General features: G+C 39.9%; 1 long non-coding RNA gene across 1 annotated transcript in view; it reads left to right on the top strand.

Moving 5' to 3' along the window:
- LOC116581878 overlaps positions 1 to 6212 on the top strand; it is a 1012116-nt gene extending 1005904 nt beyond the window's left edge. The window contains exon 5 of the long non-coding RNA XR_004282281.1: positions 6149 to 6212. This is a non-coding gene — a long non-coding RNA (uncharacterized LOC116581878). The remainder of the gene's footprint in view (positions 1 to 6148) is intronic.
- Positions 6213 to 15905: the final 9693 nt, after the last annotated feature.

Genomic DNA, 15905 nt, shown 5'->3' with positions numbered 1-15905 from the left:
TGGAACAGTTTCAGGAGAATAGGAATTAGTTCTTCTTTAAATGTTTGGTAGAATTCCCCCGGGAAGCCGTCTGGCCCTGGGCTTTTGTTTGTTTGGAGATTTTTAATGACTGTTTCAATCTCCTTACTGGTTATGGGTCTGTTCAGGCTTTCTATTTCTTCCTGGTTCAGTTGTGGTAGTTTATATGTTTCTAGGAATGCATCCATTTCTTCCAGATTGTCAGATTTATTGGCGTAGAGTTGCTCATAGTATGTTCTTATAATAGTTTGTATTTCTTTGGTGTTAGTTGTGATCTCTCCTCTTTCATTCATGATTTTATTTATTTGGGTCCTTTCTCTTTTCTTTTTGATGAGTCGGGCCAGGGGTTTATCAATTTTATTAATTCTTTCAAAGAACTAGCTCCTAGTTTCGTTGATTTGTTCTATTGTTTTTTTGGTTTCTATTTCATTGATTTCTGCTCTGATCTTTATGATTTCTCTTCTCCTGCTGGGCTTAGGGTTTCTTTCTTGTTCTTTCTCCAGCTCCTTTAAGTGTAGGGTTAGGTTGTGTACCTGAGACCTTTCTTGTTTCTTGAGAAAGGCTTGTACCGCTATATATTTTCCTCTCAGGACTGCCTTTGTTGTGTCCCACAGATTTTGAACCGTTGTATTTTCATTATCATTTGTTTCCATGATTTTTTTCAATTCTTCTTTAATTTCCCGGTTGACCCATTCATTCTTTAGAAGGATGCTGTTTAGTCTCCATGTATTTGGGTTCTTTCCAAACTTCCTTTTGTGGTTGAGTTCTAGCTTTAGAGCATTGTGGTCTGAAAATATGCAGGGAATGATCCCAATCTTTTGATACCGGTTGAGTCCTGATTTAGGACCGAGGATGTGATCTATTCTGGAGAATGTTCCATGTACACTAGAGAAGAATGTGTATTCTGTTGCTTTGGGATGAAATGTTCTGAATATATCTGTGATGTCCATCTGGTCCAGTGTGTCGTTTAAGGCCTTTATTTCCTTGCTGATCTTTTGCTTGGATGATCTGTCCATTTCAGTGAGGGGAGTGTTAAAGTCCCCTACTATTATTGTATTATTGTTGATGTGTTTCTTTGATTTTGTTATTAATTGGTTTATATAGTTGGCTGCTCCCACGTTGGGGGCATAGATATTTAAAATTGTTAAATCTTCTTGTTGGACAGACCCTTTGAGTATGATATAGTGTCCTTCCTCATCTCTTATTATAGTCTTTGGCTTAAAATCTAATTGATCTGATATAAGGATTGCCACTCCTGCTTTCTTCTGATGTCCATTAGCATGGTAAATTCTTTTCCACCCCCTCACTTTAAATCTGGAGGTGTCTTCGGGCTTAAAATGAGTTTCTTGGAGGCAACATATAGATGGGTTTTGTTTTTTTATCCATTCTGATACCCTGTGTCTTTTGACAGGGGCATTTAGCCCATTAACATTCAGGGTAACTATTGAGAGATATGAATTTAGTGCCATTGTATTGCCTGTAAGTTGACTGTTACTGTATATGGTCTCTGTTCCTTTCTGATCTACCACTTGTAGGCTCTCTCTTTGCTTAGAGGACCCCTTTCAATATTTCCTGTAGAGCTGGTTTGGTATTTGCAAATTCTTTCAGTTTTTGTTTGTCCTGGAAGCTTTTAATCTCTCCTTCTATTTTCAATGATAGCCTAGCTGGATATAGTATTCTTGGCTGCATGTTTTTCTCGTTTAGTGCTCTGAAAATATCATGCCAGCTCTTTCTGGCCTGCCAGGTCTCTGTGGATAAGTCAGCTGCCAATCTAATATTTTTACCATTGTATGTTACAGACTTCTTTTCCCGGGCTGCTTTGAGGATTTTCTCTTTGTCACTGAGACTTGTAAATTTTACTATTAGGTGACGGGGTGTGGGCCTATTCCTATTGATTTTGAGGGGCGTTCTCTGAACCTCCTGAATTTTGATGCTCGTTCCCTTTGCCATATTGGGGAAATTCTCCCCAATAATTCTCTCCAGTATACCTTCTGCTCCCCTCTCTCTTTCTTCTTCTTCTGGAATCCCAATTATTCTAATATTGTTTCGTCTTATGGTGTCACTTATCTCTCGAATTCTCCCCTCGTGGTCCAGTAGCTGTTTGTCCCTCTTTTGCTCAGCTTCTTTATTCTCTGTCATTTGGTCTTCTATATCACTAATTCTTTCTTCTGCCTCATTTATCCTAGCAGTGAGAGCCTCCATTTTTGATTGCACTTCATTAATAGCTTTTTTGATTTCAACTTGGTTAGATTTTAGTTCTTTTATTTCTCCAGAAAGGGCTTTTATATCTCTCGAGAGGGTTTCTTTAATATCTTCCATGCCTTTTTCAAGCCCGGCTAGAACCTTGAGAATTGTCATTCTGAACTCTAGATCTGACATATTACCAATGTCTGTATTGATTAGGTCCCTAGCCTTCGGTACTGCCTCTTGTTCTTTTTTTTGTGTTGAATTTTTCCGTCTTGTCATTTTGTCCAGATAAGAGTATATGAAGGGGCAAGTAAAATACTAAAAGGGTGGCAACAACCCCAGGAAAAAATGCTTTAACCAAATTAGAAGAGATCCAAAATCATGAGGGGGGAGAAAGGGGATAAAAAGAGGTTCAAAAAGGAAGAAAGAAAAAAAAAGAAAAAAGAAAGAAAAAGAAAAGAAAAAAGAAAAGAAAAGAATTTAAAAAAAAAAGGAAGACACCTGAGAAAAATGTAAAAATGAAAAAATATATATATTAGATAAACTAGTAAAAAATCGTTAAAAAAGAAAAAGGTAACAGTTAAAAAAAAAAAAAATTTACCCGAAGGCGAGAAAAGAAAAAAACAAAAAAATGAAAAAGAAAAAAATTAAATTAACTGCAAGACTAAAAAAAAAATCACAGGGAAAAAGCCATGAGTTCCGTGCTTGGCTTTCTCCTCCTCTGGAATTCTGCTGCTCTCCTTGGTATTGAAACCGCACTCCTTGGTAGGTGAACTTGGTCTTGGCTGGATTTCTTGTTGATCTTCTGGGGGAGGGGCCTGGTGTAGTGATTCTCAAGTGTCTTTGCCCCAGGCGGAATTACACCGCCCTTACCCGGGGCCGGGGTGAGTAATCCGCTCGGGTTTGCTTTCAGGAGCTTTTGTTCCCTGAGCGCTTTCCGTAGAGTTCCGGAGGACGGGAATACAAATGGTGGCCTCCTGGTCTCCGGCCCGGAGGAGCCGAGAGCCCAGGGCCGCACTCCTCAGTGCGCCCTCAGAGAACAGCGCCAGTTACTCCCGTCTGCCTGACCTCCGGCCGCGCTCCGAGCTCTCCGAGCCTGCGACCAGTTCAAGGTAACACCGAGCTGTGAGCTTACTGTCGGCTCTGTCTCTGTAGCCGGCTTTCCCGTTCCAATACCCGCAAGGTCTGCGACACTCAGACACCCCTGATCCTTCTGTGACCCTGCGGGACCTGAGGCCACGCTGAACCCGCGTGGGCTTCGCCCCGGTTTAGCCTCTGGAGCAATGTCCCTCAGCGGAACAGACTTTTAAAAGTCCTGATTTTGTGCGCCGTTGCTCCGCCGCTTGCCGGGAGCCGGCCCCTCCCCCCGGGGTCTATCTTCCCGTCGCTTTGGATTCACTTCTCCGCCGGTCCTACCTTTCAGAAAGTGGTTGTTTTTCTGTTTCCAGAATTGCTGTTCTTCTTCTCTTCGATCTGCCGATGGATTTTCAGGTGTTTGCAATCTTTAGATAAGCTATCTAGCTGATCTCCGGCTAGCTGAAGCAGTCTCAGCCTGCTACTTCTCCGCCATCTTGACTCTATCTACCTTCTTTTAACATTAATTCTTGGCTTGGTTATTTTCAACCTATCATATTTTTATTGGATGCATTTGAGCTATAAATCTCCTTTGATATATGGTAGTTCACAGACTTCATTTAAATATTCCTTAATTTTCATTCTGGTTATTTTTTTTTTGAACCAGAGATTATTTAGTTTGGGATTTTTAAATCTTGAAACTAATAATTATTTGGGGATTACTTTCTGTTATTGATTTCACATTTTATTCCATTGTAGTCAATTCTTTGGGAAATGCAGAGATTTTCTCTCTCTCTTTCTTTAATAGTGTGTTCGCTGTCTTTTTGCATAACTTATATATCATCTAAGTGTTGATAGTAAGACTCTATTTCTGGGCAATAGGTCAGTTTTTTAATTGTGCTATTCTGATCTCTGTACCCTAAGTTGTTTTTACCTGCTGTATCTATCAACCATAAACTCAAAAAATCATTGTGTTTGTGGTCTAGTCAATTCTCTGACAATTTTTACTCCACAGACTTTGAGGCATTGCTCTTGAGTCAGAATTGCCATGCTTTCCACAAAAGTTAACTTTTTTTTTTTTTTTTAATGAGTAATGACCCTCTTTAGGCTAAAAAATATGTTTTGAAACATATTTTTGGAAGTTAAGTGTACTTATCCAGTGCCTGTGCATGGCATCCCTAGTATTTACTTATCTTATAACTGAAAATTTGTACTTTCTGTCCATCTTCATCCAATTCTCTCACCCCTGACCCCCTCACTTCCGGCAACCATAAATCTGACTTCTTTTTCTGAGTTTTTGTTTATTTGTTTTTGTATCCACATACCAGTGATATCATACAGTATTTGACTTTGTCTTCTTTTCCTTGGTAGGATGCCCTCAAGGTTCATACATGTTGTCACAAATGACACAATTTTTGTTTACAGATGAATAGTATTAAATACACCACATTATCTTCACGCATTCATCTTTTGGTGGTTGGGTGGTTTCCATGGTTGGACTGTTGTAAATAATGCTGCAGTGAGCCTGGGGGTGTAGACATCTCTTCAACATAGCGATTTCACTTTCTTGGCATGTATTTCCAGAAGCAGAATTGCTAGTAACGTGGGAGCTTTATTTCTTTTTCTTTTTTTTTTTTTTTTGAGGAATCTCCATGTTGTTTTCCATAGCGTCTGGACTAATGACTTACTATCCCCCCAACAGTGCACAGGCATTCCATTTTCCCCTATATCCTCACCAGCCTTTGTTGTTTCCTGTCTTTCTGAGGCTAGCCATTCCAGCAGCCATGAAGTAATATCTCATTGTGGTTTAATTTGCTTCTTCCTGATGACTGGTGGTGTTGAGCACCAACATCTTTGTCTTTTGAACTCTGTAGTTGCTGTTGATAAGTCTGCTGCCATCTTTGAAAGTTATTTCTTGGAGTATAATCCCTTTAAACTTCTGGTTGCTTTGAACATTTAGCACTCTGGACTCTGAACATTTTCTCTTCATCTTGAATGATGTGCAGTTTCATCCAATGATTCTAAGAATGAATTGTAATCAGGATCAGTGTGCTGCTATGAGCTGAGAAAGCCCAGTTATTTTTCTAGTGGACATTACTATCTAGATCCCAACCATTAAGGACCTGCATCTCCGTCTCTATCCCTCACAGTGCCTGAGGAATCAGCTCCTCAACGTAGTTCCTGCCTTTATTTCTAGCACTTAGGGATTTTTCTTTCTTCTTCTGAGTCTATCTATGTATATAAAATAAATGTTTATTATATTTTATCCAACATTTCTATGCATTGTAAGTGAGCCGGCCTCAGCTCAGTCTGCCATGTTGCTGTAAATTCTGAAACACTTCTTTTTTTTAGGAATGTCTGCCACCTATCAGGGGACCCTGCTGTGAATAAAAAAAGCAGGGGTTTTATTTTTTTCTGGTAACTCAGGCAACAGAAGTTGTGCTAGAATTTTCAGAATTTCTTTTCTCTCTTTAAAGAGTTTTAAAAAGACACAGCAAGGATGGGAGCTTCTTATCTTGGCCTTCCCCGAGAAATCCTTAAAATCAACAGTCCATAGGAGACATGCATTCTGAGGGTGATGAAGTGGGTCCCGGGCTGATGCTGGGCCCCTTCCCTTCAACAAAAAGAAATGCATGAAAATAAGCCAATTAGTCATGTCTGATATGATATGTGCTAAGACGAGATCTTTCTATTTTTCTTGTACTAATCAACTACATCTTCGAAATGGGGAAAAGTATTCTGTTAAGTATGAGAAGCAATAAATATGATCTGATGAAAGTTGCATGAATTATCACCACCTTAGAATTTCACTGTTTATAGTTTATTTCAGTTGTAGAGAATGGGACATTTTTTTTTTTTTTTTACCCAGCCCCCAAATTTCCTTCCTTCCAACAAGATTACTGCTGTGTCTTCACACTTGCAGCAGCCTGAATTCAAATACGTGTGAGGAAAGAGAAGACTATTTCTATATTGCAAAGACATGAAGAGTAAGTTTGCTTTCATCTGTGGTCTGGTGTCACAGAGGATTACAGGAGATGGTGGGCCATGGAGAGAGCTGGGAGGGAAGAGAGAAAGAGGCAGATGCAGTATTGGGTTGGGCTTGCTTGTGTCGTTCAAGAAGGGAGACCTGGGGTGCCTGGGTGGCTCAGTGGGTTAAGCCGCTGCCTTCGGCTCAGGTCATGATCTCAGGGTCCTGGGATCGAGTCCCGCATCGGGCTCTCTGCTCAGCAGGGAGCCTGCTTCCCTTCCTCTCTCTCTACCTGCCTCTCCGTCTACTTGTGATTTTTCTCTGTCAAATAAATAAATAAAATCTTTAAAAAAAAAAAAAAAAAAAAGAAGGGAGACCTGCAGGAGAGGAAATAGTTCTGATTAGAGGTTGGCACATTACAGGAACTAGGAGACGTGGAATACAAATGAGCAGATCCAGTTCTAGCTCTCAAGTCATTTTGACAGGCTATGTCATAAACATGGTTCGCACCAGTGTCCTGAAACCCTGAAGTTCCCCTGGACGCCATGTGGAAAATTCCAATTTAAAAGCTATAGAATAGCATATTGGCAGGAGTCCTTTCTTCTTCCTGAAATGTAGCACCGGTGAACGATACTTTGAGGTGAGGTGTTGTCCAGTGAAAGGCACATTTAGTACGAGGCAATTAAATTATAAATGAAGACATAGAGTAATAGAAGGAGGAAGAATTAGTGTGTTCACAAACCATGACCGATGAGTAATTATTCACGAAGGGGGAAAGAAAATGACATTAATGAACACCTATTATGTGTAAGGCATCGTCCTAGGTCATTTATAATGAGACAATAGGTACTTAGAAAGGTGATTACAGTCTTCCTCACAATCCAGCCTCAATGATCTGAAAACCACTGGGCTCTCGGAGGCTCGTATCGCATTTTGTTAAAATGCCAGTTGAGTAGAAATAAATCAGTGATCTCTGATTAGAGTGGATTTTACCCTTCCTTTATAGATGTATTTTTCATATTAAGCATAGTGACGGTTTTAAAATATTTGAAAAGAAGAGAGTAATTCTACCCCAACTACCATGAGAGAAGCTTTTTTATCTATGCAAGGGATCTCCTGATAATATAAAGACATGAATGTATTTTGGTAGAAAGTGTGTCAGTTGCCCAGATTTCTTTAGCGTCCACCTTTGTGGCTGCTGTTGATGCTTATGTGAAATAGACGGGCGCAGCCATCATTTACAGGGTTCACATGTGGTTCTCAGAAAATCTAGGTCATCTCTCAATATCAGGATGCTAAATTGCGTATAAAGCAGGTCAGCTATCCTGCACTGCTGATTTGTGGCACCGTGACAGCCTGCTATTTGCCTCTTAAGAGTTAAATTGTATCTGCTAATCTTAGCTTTTAAGCAGCTCATCCTGACATTGCTTAATTTACTTGTAACCCTTATAACAGACTTTTAGCAGAGGGTATTGGTCTTTGTACTGGATTGAAAACTGGCAGTCCCATAGGAAATTGAATAAAACTATTATCATAGTTAAGGTTGCCTATCATTCTAATTATAATTCACATCCAATAATGAACACCTTGTTCAATAATATTTAATTCAAATCATGATGCTGAGTATAAAATTACATATCGAGAGAATTCATTAGAAGTTTCAAAAGTAAGCTGAGTAAATGTGCCTCGGAGAATGTATTTGATGAATTTGTAAAAGTATTTAAATTAGATCTGTAAAGTATTATGAAAAATCCACAAGGGATGCACAATTAGGCGAATAAGCTCTTCAAGGCCAGGAGCTGCTGGGCATTCATTCTAAAATGCTTTCTGATATATTGTTTATGCAAAGCAGAGATATGGGCGGGGGAACAATCATATACAACAAAGCAGAAATGCAGCAGAGGTGATGCCAAAAGTAATTGAATAAAAAGTAAGTAATTCCATCGTAATTAGTTCTCTAGCCTTTGCCTACATATTATTCATATGTCACTGAAGTATTTTAATGTGGGACAAATGGTTATTTAATTTATGCATGTTTTATAAAGTCCATAATGTATGAGCTTCATGAATTACTCATTCATAACCAAGTCCTCTTTCAAAATACTGTGTGCAGGTTAGACAATGTTGAATGTATAGTCATGTCATTTATAATACTTAAACAGATTATGTCTGTATTGATTTTATCCTGATATAGGAATGACATATGAAAATGTCCACTTTTATTTATGTTGTGCTCATTACAGTATAACTAGGGTAATTTTACCCTCAGATGAACCATCTCTGGGTTCATGCATTTATTCACTTGGGTGTTCATTTCATTCATTTAGCATTTATTGAATGGTAACTATAATCTAAACATTTTACTTGATTGATGATGAGGTAGCAGTAAAGATCAAGAAAAACAATCTACCTTAAAGTGGAGTTGATAGTTTGTATCCTAACAGGGGAGAGGATAATTGTATAACTCCCCTTGCTAATAGTGTACTGCTGGAAAATAAAATGCATTTAAAGCAGGGGACAGCAAAATTCTTTTGTGAAGAACCAGATAGAAAATACTTTGGGCTTTGCCAGCCATGAAGTTTTGTTGCAACTACCAAGCTCAGCAGTTGTAGTGTGGAAACGGCCATTGACAGGATATGTACATGACTGAGTACGGCCATGTTCCAATAAAACTTTATTTATAAAATCAGGTGACAGTCAGAATTTGGCTCATGGATTGTAGCCTGCCCATTTCTGCTGTAAAGAAAAGTGTTCTCGGTCCATGAAAGCACAAAAAATGAGTCAGCTCTGGAATGAGCAAGGGGGAGTTCGTGAATATTTTGTTGAAGGACATGACATTTAAGGTGACATGTGAACAATGGATAGAAAGTAATCGGGTGATATGTGAAGGACAGCTTTTAAAAGATACCTGGAGAGCCATACTGCAAGAAGGAGATGCCTACTTCGTGACGTCTGCATTACTAATCCCACTTTACATCTGAGAAAAGTAGTGCTCAAAGAAGCAAAGGGATTTACCCAATGACTGAACAGGTTCTGATCTATATTTTTTTAATTCCAAAACTCTATATTCTTTCCATTTTCCACACTGCTTCGTTGAGTATAACACACAAACATATGTAAACATAGTTCTCTTTCTCTTAGGATTTTGTAATCCCTTATAAATTCTTTTGGACAAATACATTTGTAGGGTAAAATAAAAATTTTAATCTTATTTTTCAACAAACCTTTTTAATTTCCTCATGCAGCAAAGACTAAGAATAGATTCATTCACAGGCAACTTTCTAAAACACATCCACCACTAGCTGCTCTCCACTCAATATATCACAAAACAAACTTTCTAGAGGGACAGAACCCTGTTGGTTATTTTAGAATGGACCTTGAGCCCTAATGTCTGGGATGTGATTTATTGATTGCTATAAGGCAGAGCAGTGAGCGATTTATAGGGACTGAAGTAAAAAGAGAAAAGTAAGAATCTTTTGGCTAGCAGCAGAGTTAAACACTGGAACAAATATACTTTTTTAAAAAAATACTCTATGGGGGCGCCTGGGTGGCTCAGTGGGTTGAAGCCTCTGCCTTTGGCTCAGGTCGTGATCTCAGGGTCCTGGGATCCAGCCCCACATCAGGCTCTCTGCTCAGCAGGGAGCCTGCTTCCCCCACCCCCCACCTGCCTCTCTGTCTACTTGTGATCTCTCTCTCTGTCAAATAAATAAATAAATAAATGCATGTTAAAAATTAAAAAAATACTCTATGAATAAGTAACTATGTTTTATAAGCATGAAGATATATAGGTGTGTGCTTTTTTATTATAGTTTACCTTTCACTTTCTTGTTCCAAGTCTGATCTAATAAATGCCTTCATGCATATTGATTAGTCCTATCCCTAATGGACTGATGCCATTTTATAGTGTCCAAACATTCTGTGAACTCTTTTTAAAGTGCCAGGTTAAAATTTTATTTCAGAATATAGTTAAATAAAAGAAAAACCTAAGAAAAAGCAATAAAGTACCATACGATTTATAAATACTTATTTTCGGTAAGAGTTAAATGACATTTTAATATTGTATTGTTAGCTGACACATTGAAAAAGAAACATTATATCCTGACAGAATCAAGAAAAACCTGATTTCCATAATTCAGGAAATGGGGTAGAAGAGAAGTGACTCTTTCCCCCCCTTTTATAATGTACACGCTGGCCCAAATACACACCCGGAATGCGGTTAGATTGACTTTAAAGCAAATGTTGCTTTTATTCAATTTGATCAGAAAGAGCTTAGATGGGTATGGATACGAGCAAGGGAAAGAGCTATAAATTCTAAGAATTGTCATTTTCTAGTTAATTCTATTCTGAAATGAGGTTTTTCTTAGCTGTTAGGAAAGAAAAGGGCCATTAACTAGGCATTAACAAGCAATTTCCAGTTCAATTTTGCAGATAAAAATGTTTGATTAAAGATAGTGTCTGTAGATATTTAGAGGCGTCAGTAAAACCAAATGTCAAACTTAAAGGGAATTTTGTATGAGTACATTTTCCCGTGCCCACTCTACTCTATTTTTTCATGGTATAGTTAGAACTCCTTTTAGACAGAAAGTATTTAATGAGTGTCAATTAATAAAGAAAAATGCACTGAAATCCATTTTCCCATGATGGTTATTTTCTCTCTAATTAAGAGAAAAATATTCTCGAAGATCTAGTATGTGAAAATACAAATATATAACGAAATATCGCTACGACAACATTTAAGTGGATGCAAAAGAAAATTATTTTATTCCTTTTCTCACGTAGTGTTCAACCACTTTACACCAAACATTTCATCCAGGCCACTAATATGACATTTGTTTCAAAACACAGTGTTCTCTTTTCTCTACAAAGATAACTTTATAAACCTATAAATTGTTTGGTGAGCACTATGAGGTGTTTTCCAGTTGTAACAATGGAAAGTCAATTCTCCAAATGCCATTGCCCTGTCCAGAGACTCCGAAACCCGCAATGATGCTTTGGGACACCAAACTGGCTACAGGCAACAAACAAACAAAAAGACACAAAGCTAATTACAGGTGGCATTTCCCATCTCTTAAACATCACACCAGGGAACCTGGGTGGCTCAGTGGGTTAAGCCACTGCCTTCGGCTCAGGTCATGATCTCGGGGTCCTGGGATCGAGTCCCACATCGGGCTCTCTGCTCAGCGGGGAGCCTGCTTCCCTCTCTCTCTCTCTGCCTGCCTCTCTGCCTACTTGTGATCTCTTTCCGTCAAATAAATGGATAAAATCTTTAAAAAAAAATCACACCAGTAGCTCATGAGTTTCATGAAAATGGGGAGAAACAATCCTAAATATCCATGGCGAGCTCTTTTATGACTTGAAGTACAGGAAGATTAATCTAGCGGTTTAAAGAAAACTATCTCTCTCAATAGTTTTATCCCTCTCTGTTTTCGTTCTACATGCGTCTCTGAATGGTTTATGTAATTGTATGAAGATGGATTAATGTCAGACGTAACAGTGGACTTCGCAGAGATAGTGAGCTAATCGAGGAATGAGCCCACGACTGACTCCTCTGTGCGTCAAGGGCCCGATGCTTCCCGTTGTGCCTGGCACATCGCTAGCGTCACCCACCATTTGCTCTTGTAACAGGAACATTCGTCCTGGTTGAGCCCAACAGTTATTAACTGGCAGAACAATAATGACAATGATACCAATACTACTACCACCAACACCAATATAGTCTGTGTTTGCTAGAGGTAAACACTGACCATCCTTCATTTTAGCAAAGAAATTTTAGTAGTTACAGTTGAAAAGGTTTAGAGACTATCTTTAATCTAGCACGTTTATCTTTGGTAACATTGTAGAGAAAAATGATTAAAGAAGCTTTTCTTTGGAAGGGTAAAGCTTTGCTAATCGTATGCCCGATGTCAGTTTCTCTATTTTATAGGTAAGTTGGTAAACAGACAATAAAGTTACTCCACTTTTTCTCTTGAAATAAAATCTGTAGTTCCCAAGGCTAAAATGCATACTTTTATCACTGGGTGTCCTTATCTTTTCTCTCCCACAAGGAAGCTGTAATAAGTCAATAAATCAAGTTCAGAGTTGCTCCTGTTCTTTGTTGTCAGATGAGGTGTCCACTCTATCAGTAACAGCTAATCTATAGTATGGTGTATTGTCATAATCTTGTATATTGATGGAAGTATCCACACCTTTGTGTATAGTCCTGTAAGATACAATAGAATGTTCTAGAATGGCAGTGTGCCATAGGCTGCCTCTGCCCTTGCCCTCTTGGCCTCCCTAAGCCACTACGTATGTAATTAGAGTGACCACTTGGAGACACTGTGTGCAGTTACCACATGGGGAAGAAGAGGAGAGATAAAGGTCTCAGACATCCGTGGGCTCACCAGCTAAACGTAGCCGTGTGAATAAAAACCAACAGAAGAGCCCCCTGGGTGAGTTCAGCCCAGAGTGATGATCTATAATCATTTAAAAAAAATGTTTTAGGCCATTTAGTTTTGGGGTAGTTTATTATGCATCACAAACAGTCCGAACAAGTATTAAGAAAGACCTAAAGGACGGGCTGTGTGAGCCAAGGAGTTGAAGGAACGGAGGAGGAAGGGATCCTTCCTTGGGTGGGGAAAAAATTCATGTGCTTGAGTAAATGAGAAAGAATGAGAGACTGTGGGAGAGAGGAGGAGACTAAAAGGAGGGAAGGAAGGAGAGAGAGATTGAGAGGATGAACAAGCAAATGGCTCTTGTGACTTGAATTTAGCTAGCGACAGGGTGAGTGGCTCAAGAGGAAGCCAGGGAAATGATAGGGACTAGATCATACAGGGTTCTGGGGGCTGTGTTAAGGATTTTGGATTCATAAGCAACTGAAGCTTTTAAGGATAAGAGGGAATATAAGACATTTCATGCTTTAAGTATTTGACTTGAGGGGCGCCTGGGTGGCTCAGTGGGTTAAACATCTGCTTTTGGCTCAGGTCATGATCTCAGGGTCCTGGGATCGAGCCCCACATCGGGCTCTCTGCTCAGCAGGGAGCCTGCTTCCCCCCCACTCCTCTGCCTGCCTCTGCTTACTTGTGATCTCTGTCTGTCAAATAAATAAATAAAACCTTTAAAAATAAATAAATAAATGATTTGAATAACTGTATAGAGGATGTATAGAGAAGAACCAAGGTTAAACATAGACAAAGGATATCACAGTGTTGTGATAGAGACTTGGAGTCAGGTTGGAGCTATGCAGCAGGGTGAAGTAGACCAACGTGAGACTTGGTGTTTTGGAAAATGAATCAAGCAATTTTTTTTTAATGGACTGAACATGGGTGCTGAGGGCAAGGGAAGGATGCATACCAATGACTCCTTGACTTCTGGTTTGTGCAGATACTTTCAAGAAGTTGCCATTTACTGCAATGCATAACCCAAGGATAGAATGGATTTGGGGTGGGCATTTGGGAAGGGTGGTTCAGAAGATCTGGCCCCGTGAAATCTTTTGAAGGCATCTGTGAACTACCAAGTAAGGATGTCAAGGAAGCACTTGGATGTATGTATCTGTGGCTCAGAGGAGAGGTCTGAGGTAGAAATATGTATGTGGGTGACATACACACGGATGTATTTGAAGCCGCTGGAGTTGAAATAATGTCCCAGAGGAGCATGCAGGTTAAAAGAGAAAAGGATCCAAGCTTAAACTCTGAAGAACTCCATTTGCCCGTGATTGAATTCAGGAGGAGGAAGGGGGAAAAACTGAACCCAGAAGTAGTAGTCTAAAGGCTGACAGGAAGAGCAGAGTGTCCAAAAATGCAAGAGAAAAGTTTTCAGAAAGAGAAGAGTTTCCTTTGGCAGGTCAAGTAAATTGGAAGCAGGAGTTCCCACTGGATTTAGAATCCTGAAGTTCATTGTCAATGCGGAGAAGAATCGTGGGGGCCGAGGGGTGCATGAACGGGATGGTGGACATAGGCTGGGGAAGAGGAGACACTGTGGGTTGGTCAAGCTTTGAGAGACATAGCTACAAGGAGGTAGTTATGTCAGAAACTAGAAGGGGGTATAGGGTAAAGGGATGAATATTAACATGTTCAAAACACTAGTTTGAACTTGATGAAAAGAATCCAGTTGGCGGGAAGAAGTTGAGGGTGCAGGAAGGAGAGAGAGCAGACAGTGGAACAAACAACGCACAACACTTGCAGAGAAACTGAACTTCCTTTGGTCTCCTCGTCACCCTATTCAAGAACTTCTCATGCCTCCCAGAGGCTGCACATGCTCCTGCCTTTGGCCCATCCCCCGACTTTGTGTGCTATGGGGATGCCTCCCAGAATCCAGCATAACTAACTCCTTTCTCCTCTTCACATTCTCATTCTAGTGCCTTCTTCTCAGAAAGTTCCAACTTGTAAAACTTCCTGCTGTCTCCCTCTCAGAAACTCCAACCTCCCTCACCCTGATCTTCTTTTTTTTTTTTTCCTTTTCCATAGTATTTATCACGGTCAGGGATATGATTAACTGAGTCTAATCAATGACATCTATAATTTTCTTATTTACTATTTAATTAAGTTACCTATTATTACTCATTATTTTAAAGATTTTATTTATTTATTTGAGAGAGAGAGACAGAAGGAACATGGGTGGGTAGAGGAGCAGAGGGAAATGGACAAGCAGACTCCCCACTGAGCAGGGAGCCTGATGCAGGGGTTGATCCCAGGACCCAAGATGACCTGAACCAAATTCAGATGCTTGACCAACTGAGCCACCAGGCACCCCAATAATAATTAATAAATAAAAATAATAATAAAATAAATACTGATTATTTAGTATATTCTCCCTCACTAGAAATTAAGATCTGTCAGAACAGCAATATTCTTCTGTTCTGTTTTGTTTAACTGATATGATCCTTCCTGGTCCTGATATATTGCTCTGCTCCTTTCATAGCTTAACAAACTCTTCCCATCAGTCTTCAGAAGTGTGTATTAGAGGTGAGTTGAGGGAGGTGTACACAGAGTAGAGTATTTAATGTCCCTTTTTCAAACATCTTGTCATTGTGCCCCTACGGTCCATATCCCTCCCCCTCTTGCTGTTCCTCCCCATACACACACTTACACAGCTGGAGAGACCTCCTTGATTCTCTCCACCTCTCTGAACCTACCTTCAAGGCTTCCCATAAGTAGTAGAGCTTACAATCACTTCTGACCTCTGTTCATTCTTTTTGCATGTTGAATGGGAACCAGGGAGTCCACCCTAGTCCATTCTGGCTGCTGTAATAAGCAAACCATAGATGGAGTGGCTTGTAAACAACAGACATGTGTTTCCCACTGGAGGCTGGAAGTCTGAGAACAGGGTGCCAGCGTAGTAGGGTTCTGGTGACATCCCTCTTCCAGATTACAGATGGCCTCCTTCTTGGAGCCTCACATGGTGGAGAGTGGAGAGAAGAAAGCACTGTAGTGACTCTCGTAAGCGCGCTCATCCCATCATGGGGTCTCCGCCTTCATGATGCCATCTTATCCTATTTAACCCCAAAGCCCCCTCTTCTTGATACTATTGCATAGGGGGTGGGGCTCAGTGTATGAATTTTGGGGGGACATAATTATTTAGCCCATAACAGTGCCATCCTGGTATTCCCTCACACAGAGCTGGGCACATCCCCTGTGCTTTGTCTGCTGCATCACCTCTTGGGCGCTTGTTTTCAGTAGCACAT

The sequence above is a fragment of the Mustela erminea genome, chromosome 21 (genome assembly GCF_009829155.1).
Source record: "Mustela erminea isolate mMusErm1 chromosome 21, mMusErm1.Pri, whole genome shotgun sequence".
Lineage (NCBI taxonomy): Eukaryota > Metazoa > Chordata > Mammalia > Carnivora > Mustelidae > Mustela > Mustela erminea.
Note: the sequence above shows the minus strand (reverse complement) of the source record. Positions and strands in the feature narration are given on the sequence as shown.